Raw genomic sequence first — 12255 nt, 5'->3', positions numbered from 1 at the left:
TGTGTGTGTGTGTGTGTGTGTGTGTGTGTGTGTGTGTGTGTGTGTGTGTGTGTGTGTGTGTGTGTGTGTGCCGCTGGAGGACGGCGTTTCTATAAACGTCTCCTTTGTGAACTTGGAGGCTTGTGTCCTTGCAGTGAAGTGCTCTCCTCCCGGTGGAGGTTGAGTGCGCGCTGCGGTGTGTCAGTGTGCGCGTGGTAGCGGCTGATCGGGGCTTCGGCTCGCGCGATGCTCGAACTCGCGGAGGTTGGTGGCCTATGTCCACGTAGAAAACCGTACGGCTCAGAATATTTGCACGCGCGAACTGGTTTTGAAGGCGGCGTCGCTTGACGCAGTGTAGGTATATAGCCTCTATAGTGTAGGTACGCTGCGTTTTTGCCTATACACCTTGTCGCTGCCGATCGCAGCGCCACCTTTGTTTACAAACATGACAACAGAATATTGGTTAAACAGGCAATTCTGTTGTCGAGTTAACTTTCTGTCTTTCGCGCGACACTCAACTGTACGACCAAAGACGACATTAACTTGCATCGCTCAAGAAGGGAGTCTCCGTGTCGGCATGTCGGTTATAGACATCTCGAACATTTAAAGCAGCGTGAGAAGAACGGGCACGAAGAATAAAACGCTAACAACATAACTAGAGCTATAGTGTCTGCCACGCCGATTTCCTGCGTTATCAACTGAAACTATGGTACCATTGAGCGCAACCTTTTTTATCGCGTCAACCGCTGCTGCAAAGATCGTACAGGTATTTGAAAGAAATAAAATGAATGCTTCCTGCGTGATTCTTTGTGTGCAACGTTTGCAGTCAGAACATCACGCGTGCACTAAATTTGCAGTATGTATACTGAATTTACGACGGCGTGGGACAACATCCTAAGCCAGTGGTATCCTTTGCGTTATATCCAGGAAGTTGCAGCTATTTTCGTTTTAAAGTTGGAATTACGCCGGTTATCAAGCGATCACTGTCGAAAAATACTTTTGTGAGAACTTGTTCGTAATTTACTTCATTCAAAATCGATACCTATCAATAGTGCTCCAAAAGAGATTAGCATGGGCTGAAATGAGCCCTGTAGACCGTCATTATACCACTTTCCAGCGCTTTTTATTTTGCGTGTCTAGGTAGCAACGCGAAATGGGGGAAAAGCGAGGCCACAGAATACGAGGTCAGCTGTACACATACAATGGCGTGAACGCGTGCACTTCTGTTAAAATGAGTACCATGAATAGGATAAGAGCCACAGAATTTCTCGGTATGTCTCTTGCTATCGACACACGTTTCTGCCGCCTTTCTTGCCTCGATTAGAGCCGCCTCAGTACGAGTCGCAGCTGCCATTCATGCCCCTAGCAGTGGTGTCGCGAGGGGGGTGCAGCTGAGCACTGAGAGGGAGGAAGGAGCGGGGGTCGAGATGAATTATTGTGTAAAGACGCGAAAATGCGCACATTGCATGGTGCCTCGACACTGACTGACAAGTGTGACCGACACAGAACGAATTATTCTGTTGTGAAAACACATGCCTTATAGTTTATGCCAGAGACTCCAGGCCATGTTAACGTTGGACCGGGCCTGTGTACGTGCATGTACACTGGAAACACCACAATTAACTCGATACCCATCAGAAACCCATGCCCGGGAGTGTGTTAGACGACACCCGTCGTCGGCTGCGCCGCCGCATCACCTCTTTTGGTGCATGTGCAGCTCAATATCGCTTTCCCAAGCGAGGACCACTGGCAGTATCTCTCCGGCAGTCTTTTTTTTTTTTTGTCTTGATCATTTATCTTCTATGCCTTTCTCGCCCCTCGGCCCATTCACACATCCGCCTCACTCTTTCAAAACGCCGAAAGGCACGGAATGCCTGTTGCTCAGTGGAATGGCAAGTCTGGTCACTACCCGCTGACTAGAAAAAAAAAAAATGAGAAGGGAAGGAGGTCACCTTTAGCGAGAGAGCGAATGTACCCAAGGGTGCTTAAGCAGTGCATCATGCAGTTTTACCTTTTTTTTTTGGAAAAAGGCAAAGTGACTGGTAAAATGAGAAACGCAACTGAATGCGTAAAAAAAAATGAGCCTGGAGACGCCCACCGTCTCCCAGCTCCAAAAGGTCATTTCGCGCTTAATATTTTCTGTTGGCCATCAATGCACGTTGGTAACTTTGCAGCCTGGATGTGGGAGTCAACTTGCACCTTCTAGAAAAAAGGAGATGAGAAAAGTTAAATGTACAGAAAGTAAAAGGCTTTCACCTATGCATGTGGCATGTGAAAGGCTCTACTTGGAACATAACACGTGATCTCATACCCTGTCTTGAGCCGCTTGCTCAGTGAATTTTCTCGCAACTTACACGTGCTAGCGTTTGCACCTTTATCGGAAATATGTGCTTTTTATGCGATGTTTTGCTGATGAATTATCAGTCGTGGGGCACGATCGCTCCTTCTATAGTGTTAAAAAGAAAAACAAAATGTCACTTCGCTCGCACTGCGTGGTTGGGTGCAGAGCGAACTTACTTCAAAGCAAGCCATGAGGACAGAGGAGATGGAAAGGAACTGTAGAAGAACGGAGTCTAGTTGGTGATCATCCATGTTTAAGCAGCAGCGCAAAAGGACGAGTGGAAGGAGGTACACAACGACGACGCTGAACTTACAACTGTCTTTATTAGGAAAAAACACAGATTAATATATACTCTACCTAAGCAACCACCGACGTCCGTTGTACGTCCGAGCTAGAGCCGAACGTCCTTTTCCGAAATTGTACGTCCGTCGGACATACGTACAACCTCCGGTTTCGGACATCCGTATTCGTACGTCCGTTGGAGGTACAGACTACGTCCGTTTTTGTATATCCGCATGAGAGACGAGGTGTACGTCCGATGTACGTACGGACGAGTATGTTTCCAGGACATATATTTCCTCGCTGACAAAATTCTGTTTCAACATTCACACTTGTCTTCAATGCTCGAGATGTGTCCTGCCTGGTAAAAAAAAAAGAAAAAACATTGGGGCCAATTGGGACCTGCAAATGGTTACATCTGGACCCAATATTGGACACCACCTTTCCAATGGATTAGTCCAGTTGGATTAACCAAATGGTTCTGCAAATACCAATTGGGCATTCCAACTAGTTCCAATTGCGTGTAAAATTCCATTCGGATTTTCCAAATGGTACTCAAAATTCCAATAGGAAATCCAATTAGGTTTGCAACTTCCATTTGGCCCCTGAGATAGCGAATTGTATTATATACCAAATGATTAGCTGGTTGGCCTAAAAAACTCTGGCACATACACAGTATGGGAAGATTGTCATTAATTTCTCAGCTTTCATGCCGCAATTCGTTGTATCCGTTGGTAGCGGCGGTCGTGATCTTCAATTGTTACTCTAGTTGAGCCTTAACGTATGTACTACATGTACCACCTGCGCGGCTTCGCCATCCACGATGGTCCACGACCACGTCTTGGCGAACGAAAGCGCCGGATTACCTTGCACTGTGGGTCTTTACAAAAATAGTTTTTTTGCTGTTTGAAATCCCCGCCAGTCCCCGCCGGCCGGCGGCCGTACTGTTTGGTTAAACGTTGCGTATTCCATTGCAGTGTGTGTGTGTGTGTGTGTGTGTGTGTGTGTGTGTGTGTGTGTGTGTGTGTGTGTGTGTGTGTGTGTGTGTGTGTGTGTGTGTGTGTGTGTGTGTGTGTGTGTGTGTGTGTGTGTGTGTGTGTGTGTGTGTGTGTGTGTGTGTGTGTGTGTGTGTGTGTGTGTGTGGAGGGGGGGGATGGTAGGTTTCGCTTGAATATCCTCACAAGAAAGGGTACTTATTTAAAGAAACTAACAATATTCAGTAAAAATATAGCGTTAACTTATTACGGCCAATTCATTTCTGCGCATGAATGTTTCTGCCGTAGTTTCGTACCACGTGTTTCTGTGCCGCCATTGCCGGCTGTCGTCCTGCCGCCGCGGCTCACGGCAGCAGTTTTTTTTTTTTCCGTTCTGTACGGGTGCACGCAACTATGCGCTAATGCCTTCACCCATCTGTGTGCGCTGCAAGGACAACTATTGTGCAGTTGTGCCAGTTCCTAGTGTGAAAGAATTACCCCCTTGGAGCAACAGTGGTTCACGACGACAACACATCAGGACGGACGACTCCGGCGAAAGCGACCGCGTTTGAAAGTGAGTACTGCGATCGAGCTTCGTGAAAACCTGCGCAGCGAAAATTGTATGAATATGTAACAGCGCAGTGAACCTACTGACACATTTAAACGCGAGAGCATTAAGGAGCTAGTTACACCGAAAACCAGGAGTTATCGGCGCGGTGGCGTCCGTGTATGTCGAGTGAGTTGGCTCTCCCTCTCTTCTACGCAAACTAGGAAATTGCTGGAGGTGGTGCTATCGCGTTCCACTCTTGCAATCTTGCGAAGCTTATAACCAACCTCCTTGTTTTCGTCAACCAAGGCGCTGGGTAAACAGTCGGTCGTCAAAGATTTTTTTTTTTTTTTAATATGCTTGCCTTCGTAAGTGGCATGCTCTGCATTTTTCAATGCAAGTTGCAGGTTGCGAGGGCACAGTCTACGCTTCAGTGCATTACAGTGATAAAATGCATAACTGATCCTGTACAATGCGATAAGCGATAATCACCCAAGCTCGCGAGCTTGAAAGTTGTGCACCACTACAAAAAAAAAAAAAAAGCATTTAGCGAGTGGCCTTTTCTGTGCTTGAAATTATTGAAGCGCGTTATCAGCTTATTTTAATTTAGGTATGGCCTGTATGATACTGCCTTCTGAACTGTTTAGCTTATTTAGCTTTATCCTTGAAGCATTGCAGATGAATCTGTGATATTCGAAAGATAGCGGGTGCGATATAACTGGCGTGAACTAAGGGAAAGGAGGGCAGAACCTCGCTGATATTTGAGACTGCTTGTAACAAGTGTCGTAGGGCAGGTACAATATGAGAAATACTGAATTTTCTTGTTATTGGCCTCCAGAAAACCTCGAGTCAAGGATTATGCTGTGCATGAGCTACAGGCTATCTACTAACCTGTTTTTTTTTTTCTTTTTGCAGAAAGCTGGTTGCTTCCACTTCATCACGGAACATGTGCGCTTCAAGTTTTACGTCATATTGATGAATTAGATATTTTACAATAAAATATGCCTGTTTTACTTTAAGCTGCTTTTCTATTTTATTGCCTCGTGGGAGCGAAAAAAGCATGCATGCAGCATATATGCGAATATGCGAGAAAGATCCGGGAACGGAAGTCCGAAATGGACGTCCATTGGCCAGACAAACATGTCCATTTGGACGCCCATCGGACGGCCGACGGACGTCCACTGGCTGTTCGCGGACGTCCATCGGCCATCCGAAACGGATGGCCATTGGCCGTCCGATGGATGTCGGTGGTTGCTTGGGTACTCAAACAGCGCACATGCGCAATGTCAAAAAACATGCGTCAAACCCAGACGTACTTACAGACGTAATATTAATAATTTGAGTAGGTACGTTCCGTGTCAAAAGGGTGTTGGGTACCAAATGCCGCTCTCACATGGCCGAACCTACATCGGCCGATATATCAACGTTAGGCTCATGGAGCATTGTAATGCATTAGACAAACAAGCCACAAACCTAGCCAAACATTGCTTTTCATGTAAATGTGTTCCTTTTTTTGTAGATACAGAAGCGTTGTTTGCGCATAATGAACGGCGCACAAGAGAGCTGGCTGAAGCTTTCCATATCATCAGAAGTGTGTCAGCACACCATCCGTGTCTTTAATCAGCCAGAGAAATGAGCCTACTTCACAAGGGTTAAAGGCTCATTGCACACGCATGTCGATTTGAAATTGATTTTATCCTGATAAGTACGTCTGGGTTTGACGCATGTTTTTTGACATTGCGCATGTGCGCTGTTTGAGTAGAGTATATATTGATCTGTTTTTTCCTAATAAAGACAGTTGTAAGTTCGGCGTCGTCGTTGTGTACCTCCTTCCACTCGCATCTGTCCTTTTGCGCTGCGGCTTAAACGTGGAAAGGAGGTTGCGATCCGGTGCTTGTGGGGGGGGGGGGGGGGAGGGGGGGGTTGCTGCGCCGCGCCTCCGCACCGGGTGCGGGTGATCCTAGCGACGCCACTGGCCCCCAGTAGGCGAAAGATTTACATACCAGACCAGCCACCCCTGCATCGGTGCACACGCTCAGAATGCTTATACGGTGGCAACACAACTGAGCCTACATTGAGAGCTTTCTCGACAAAAAGCGCACCCGTATATTAATTTTAATGCATCCTCTGCCAGCGCACGGACCACCATTCGGGCAGCCATATTGGGTTTCGCAAACACACACATCTGCGATTTACACCCTCTCCAAAATCCTCCCCCGCAAGAAGTGCCCAGCAGTCCCAAATACAAACAGCGTCGACAGTTACACTTCCAAAAAACACATTAAACCAATGATGCAGAACTATCGGTAAATTGACTATCGATAATGTATAAAAACTATATATATATCGATAGTATGACTATCGATAAACTATCGATAGTACTATCGATTGCACGCTAGAGCTTCGATACAAGCCTCCTTAGGTCGCTGTGCCGTCGAGTCGGAGTGCGCCCTCGGGGTCGCGACGGCGCGAGTTGTAGACACAGGTTTCTGTTGCGGCTTTCACTTGTCGCTAATCAAACTCCCAGGAATGAAACAGGCGAAGCACCGTTTACCGATCGGTTTTCATGCCTTTTACCGGCGAGTTAACTCAACATGGCTCGGTGCAATTCATTCGTTCTCTTATCCGCCCGTTCCTACTTTCTCAAATGCGCTCGTCTCCTGCCGCTCCTGTCTCTTCCCTTTGATATTTTATTTTGCGGACCGCAAAACACTCCCGTTCAGGTTGCACTTGATGCTGATAGGAGGACACGTCATGCGACGTAATAGGGATGTTTTGGTTCACTCCAAGAAGGCGTGCCTCATCATGCGACTGTGTTCTATATGATGCCTATGGCGTGCAAGTCCCACGTTCTATTGCAATGTCATGAATTCATACCGCGAATGTACAGAACAAAAAGCAGCAAACACTTGTTTTTTTCTCAGAGAGCTAACAACTGCTTTTTATGCATTTGGTACATCGGCGGAGGATGTCACTATATACGGTAGAAACAAACAATATAAAGAAAGCAGTTTGTTGCGAGCTGTAACAAAGTTGCCAGTCTCTATAGCGCAAGTAATCAAGCTCGTGGAAGACGATCGCGGTGTGACTTTTAACGTACGTATGCTTATCACGTCGTTTCTTACAGATATAGACAAAGTATAATCGGAAAGAGAGGTCTCTCCCGCACCGCCAATATATCGATAGACATAATGCCTTTAGAGTGCACTAATGCTCCAAGAAGAAATAAAAAAAGGAAATAATAGCCTCTCGCACACCACTACTGAGCGTGCCAAAATTTTCCTATAAACATATCTTTTTTTTTCTTTCTTCACCCGAATCGAAGTAGCATGCGTTAGGGTGCCGCCAGCTTCATTCAGCGAAAAAATTACTCAAACTGTATTCTGAATATCGATTACTTATTTTTGAGGAATCTCGTAATTTTGAACCGCCCCAGAACACAGACTAAAACGTCGACTAAAAAACTATAATCGGTTTTTAACGATGGTGCTCTTACGAGTTCCGAATAGTTAGCAATTAGACTACTGTAATCGACATATAGTCTGCGTCCGGACGTTGAACGTTCTGTACAAGCTTACCTGGCACAACCGGCCGTTGCTACTGGTTTGAAAACAGCAGCTATGCTGCAGAGCACGGATCTCGGCAATAAAAGTTTCGGGAAGCATACCCGCTGAATTGTTAATTTTAATCGATTTCGGCTCAGAAGCAGACACGCCTATAGGCTCCCAAAGCATCGCTGGGCGGCGCTGCGGCTTCTGATGGGCAGCGCCATCTATGGCGGAAAAACACACACTGGGGCGCGGCCGGCTCGGCTCGCTAGGCTCGCTGCCTTCGCGGCGTGCGCCGCACGCTTTCTCTCGCACGAGCTCGCGCCCTCACGCACCCCCGCAGGCGCATCGTGACATGCCGCCAGCATTCCGTCTTGACACTGGATAACCTGCCGCGTATATCCATGGAGGAAACGTAATTATAGAAAACTTTTATTCACGTCTGCACTGTATACAGCAGACGACAGACGGCGATGTTGTAAATATTGATTGTGAATGCGTTTCCCACGTTAGCGAAAACGTAGGAAGTGTATCTCAAGGTAAATCTGCTATGTAATTATATTGTAGTATATAATATGTTCAAAACCTGTGAAAAAAATTACCAGGACTGTGAAATAAAGCGGCTCACTCGATCATCGTTTTGGCCTGTAGCATGAGATCTATAAACGGTTTTGTTTTTATTATTAAGAAGTTACTAAAGCAAATCTTGCAGTAGAAAAATAAGTTATATTCCGAAGGAGGTGTTTCTTCAAAGGTACGAATGCTAGCAGTCTCAAAAGCACATGCCTGCTCCGCGCGCTGCACGCATAACCGGCTCGCTGGCTCGGAAGGCAGGTGAAATCCAAGCTTGTACTACAATCCTGCTTTATTTCGGTTCCTATTAAATGGTAGGGCTTCATTTATATTTGTTTTGCATTCACAAAACCTGTGACTCGAATAGGGTGCCGTGCGAGTGGTGTCAATCGAGCCATATAACTAGGATCGCTTTTGTATTGCACTTCCAACATATTTTCGTTATGAATAATAATAATGTTGATTCATTTATTGGACAATTTGCGGAAATATGTAAAAGCGTCTCAGCAAGGCATGTTTTCCATCCCCCCCCCCCTCCCCACACAAAAAGAAAAAAAAAAGGCCTCGTTCCTAGATATTTTTTTGGTCCTAGGGCAGATTCACACATCATCGTCGATCGCGGACGTGGCACGCTGGATATCTGTTGATTTGGTTGCTTTCAGGGCACTCGCAAAGCAGGGAGAGCGCCCAGAAAATCGGCTGAGCAAGACACGCGCGGAGCGAAGAGCATGAAAATACTCCACCCCCTTCACTTTGTATGCACTGTGTTAAACCATTGTACTGTTTTGATGCCTCTCCAAGACGTCTTTGTCAACTGCCCACATTTCCGAGTTTATGGAGAAGGGGGAAATTGGCTCCTTTCGTTTCCACAAAGAGTGCGAGTCTTCTCAGAATGCTGTCATGCAGTTGAAAAACAGGTGTTGTACTGGAAACGCTTCCAAAGGAATCTGCAAAGTTTCACACATGAGCCTCGTCTTTTGGCGCTTTGCCTACTATTGTGGCTACCCATGACACAATGCTACTTAGTACCTCCGTTTCGCATCAGTGGAAGCGTTTTTGTATCGCCAAATAACCGCCAGGCGCAACTCGATCGCCGCACGTGCACAGGAAGCTAGCGGAGCGTCTGCTCCGGCGACGTCCCATCGTTTCACATTTCGCCACCATGCCAGGAATGCGGCGCTGCCATCGCACGGCGAAACTTGAGCTTGGGTTCCCTATAGTTCGGACACGCCAAACGGTATCTCTCGGGTCATTGCTGCCAGCAGTGGCGTAGCCAGAAATTTTTTTCGGGGGGGAGGGGGGGGGGGGGGGGGGGGGCTGACGTTGCTGCTCAGCCTCCTCAGTATCGAGATACCTGTCGCCAACCTGTCACCTCTCAACTGCGCCATAAATTCTGCTGCCGGGATGCAAAGATTGCACGGAAGAATAGTACCATCCGGGACTTTTGTGATCCATCGAGTATCCTGCACATGAATTGTTTCAGACGAAAATCATTCGTTTAATTTAACAATTGCAGAACTGAAAATTCTTCACAGGCAGTTTTTCAGCCATATACAATTAACATTAGCTCGAATACGTAGTGTTCTTGACGGACCCGCGGATGAAATTGTTCTCTGCACTCTCTCCACTGTGCTTATAATTTTGATTATAATGCAGCATCTGCCCTCTAACAAACTAAAGTGTTACGAACAGACGAGGACTCTCAGCAGACCGCTTCAACATAAAAACACCGAGATTCAGTGCGAACAAGAGGCCCGAGAGGGAGAAGACAGCGCGGCGTCAGAAGATCGAGTTTGGCCTGTGAAGGCTGCGCACGTGGCGTCACGCTCTCTCCTAGTTTTTTTTTTTTTTTTATATTATTTCCCCACGCATTCCATCTCTGCGTGCTTTATCAGCTTATCTAGTATGGCTTGTCTCCTTTGTATGGTCCGATGGATTATTTCAGAAAACTAAATGCACCTTTCCCTTTTTTTATTCCCGCAGAAATCTCTTTTTGAGCGTGAAAAAGACATGCTGGAGACAAAGTCCAGATTGATTTCCGGCTCTGGTAGCTGTTTTGGTCTGCGGTGTATGACAGTACAGAAAAATTTCGTGGGGGGCTAGAGCCCCATAAGCCCTCCCCCTGGCAACGTGCCTGGCTGCCAGCACAACTAGGAAATTTGCGACTCTTAATACATCCAGCAACTCTGTTGAAAAAAAGATTGTGTTGAAAAAGAGATGTGTTAAAAAAAAGATTAACAACATGACGTCACCAGAGCGGCGAAAATTGCACCGCGCGGCTAGCACTACACCGTGTTTTGCAGTCAGGAGCCTCTATAACCATATTAGTGTAAGGAACTCTATGACTCTATGTCTATAACATGGCCGTCGTTCAGCGCCATTTTGTTTCTCTGATTGGTTCTCAGAAAAGTCACGTGTTTCAAATTTGTGGCGCGAAATTTCGGTGTGTCGAAATGGCTTTTTGCGGTGACGTAAAAATGACGAAAGCGTGAAAAGGGATGTTTAGAAGCGGTATTCATGATGTCTAGATGGTATTTATAAGTAATTGTGGAGGGAAAACAGAGGTATATATGATTGAAAGGGAAGCATCGCTTAATTACGAATGGGCTGAAATGAACTGCCCACTGATAAGAGCCGACTCCTGCAATCTGATTGGCTGACGTTGTATGGCGGGAAATACGTCATGCATAAACATTTAATGATGGCGTCAAAATGACGTTTCATTACGTAAAAGATGTTCTGTCATTTGCTGTGAATGACCAAAGTTGGACGCCTCATTTCGAACCACTTGAACTTGAGGTGGCCGCGAAAATAACATTGCGAATTCGACGTGCAGTGCAGGCGGCTGTTAGCTCGCCGCAGTTTGGTAGATAGTTTCGTGGGCGGTGAAGTAAGCTGACACATCTTTTTGTAATTACATAAAGCACTGAAACGACGTTATAAGGGACCTTTTCAGCTTCGTCATCTTTTAGAGAAATAATAATGAAGACGCAGATTTACAGCCGCACGAGAATGTAGCTACCCTCCCGTTGCAAATGCTTTGCTCTCATAGAAAAACCATCGATCCACGCCGTCGTTGCAAAGCGCAGCAATGCGGCCAGCTAACTCAAGCAGTTGATCTGTGCGAGACGAGGCAATTCAGAGAGCAACGGAAAGAAAAGTTGGGCGAGTTGTAGGTTATGCTTCCAGCCAGCGTTAAAGGGACAGAACACTGAAATTTAGGTCTCGATGTTTTTACGTCGCAGTGGAAAGATTCATGTCTAAAATGTTCGATTCCATAACGGTTTTGTTAGAAACGCTGTAGAAAAGTTTTACCGGGAATTTTTCGATCAATACGTGCGCCCGTTTTTATTTAGTCCGATGGGAAACCATGAGCAGCGACCGCGATGACGACTGGTGGTCGACAAAAAAGACGTACCGAAAACAAATATAACTTTCACTCGCCAGGCGTTCATTCGACATTTTTTGCGTAGAGTAACGTCCTTTTCAGTGCTGTTACGACGCAATAACGCACGCCCTCGTGGACGAAAGTTTTAGTGGGCACAGTCATTGCTTCATTCATGAAATTGCAAACATTGTGACGCCATCTAGTGGCAAAACCTGAAAGCATACCTCTCGCGGTGCGAAAGCAGGGGTGGTTTTTATTTAAGGACGCACTGGAGAGAGCACAAAATGTAATAAATTATGGCAAGCACTCCTAGAATAAAAAAGAACAATGTGCAGCTACGAAGATCAACGATATTTTGCTAACATGTAGTCACGTGGGGGGCTACACTGAAAGTACTAGGGTTTCTCCGCTAGATAGCGCCTCGGTTGTTTTTATGCGATTTTCAATGGCAAATTAAAATTGTAGAGCCTCTTTTCTTTGATATTGTAGTGCTCGATCTGCATTATGTGAGGGAAGCTCTTTTCATCTCCACCATAATCCCATGACATATTTTGGCCAGTGTTCTGTCCCTTTAACATAGAGACAAAGAAAAGAAGAGAAATAAAAGCGCCAGTCCCGTGTTTTCT

This window comes from Amblyomma maculatum, chromosome 1, assembly GCF_055883805.1.
Source record: "Amblyomma maculatum isolate TAMU_Amacu chromosome 1, ASM5588380v1, whole genome shotgun sequence".
NCBI classification, from domain to species: Eukaryota; Metazoa; Arthropoda; class Arachnida; order Ixodida; family Ixodidae; genus Amblyomma; species Amblyomma maculatum.
This window is presented reverse-complemented; position numbering follows the sequence as displayed.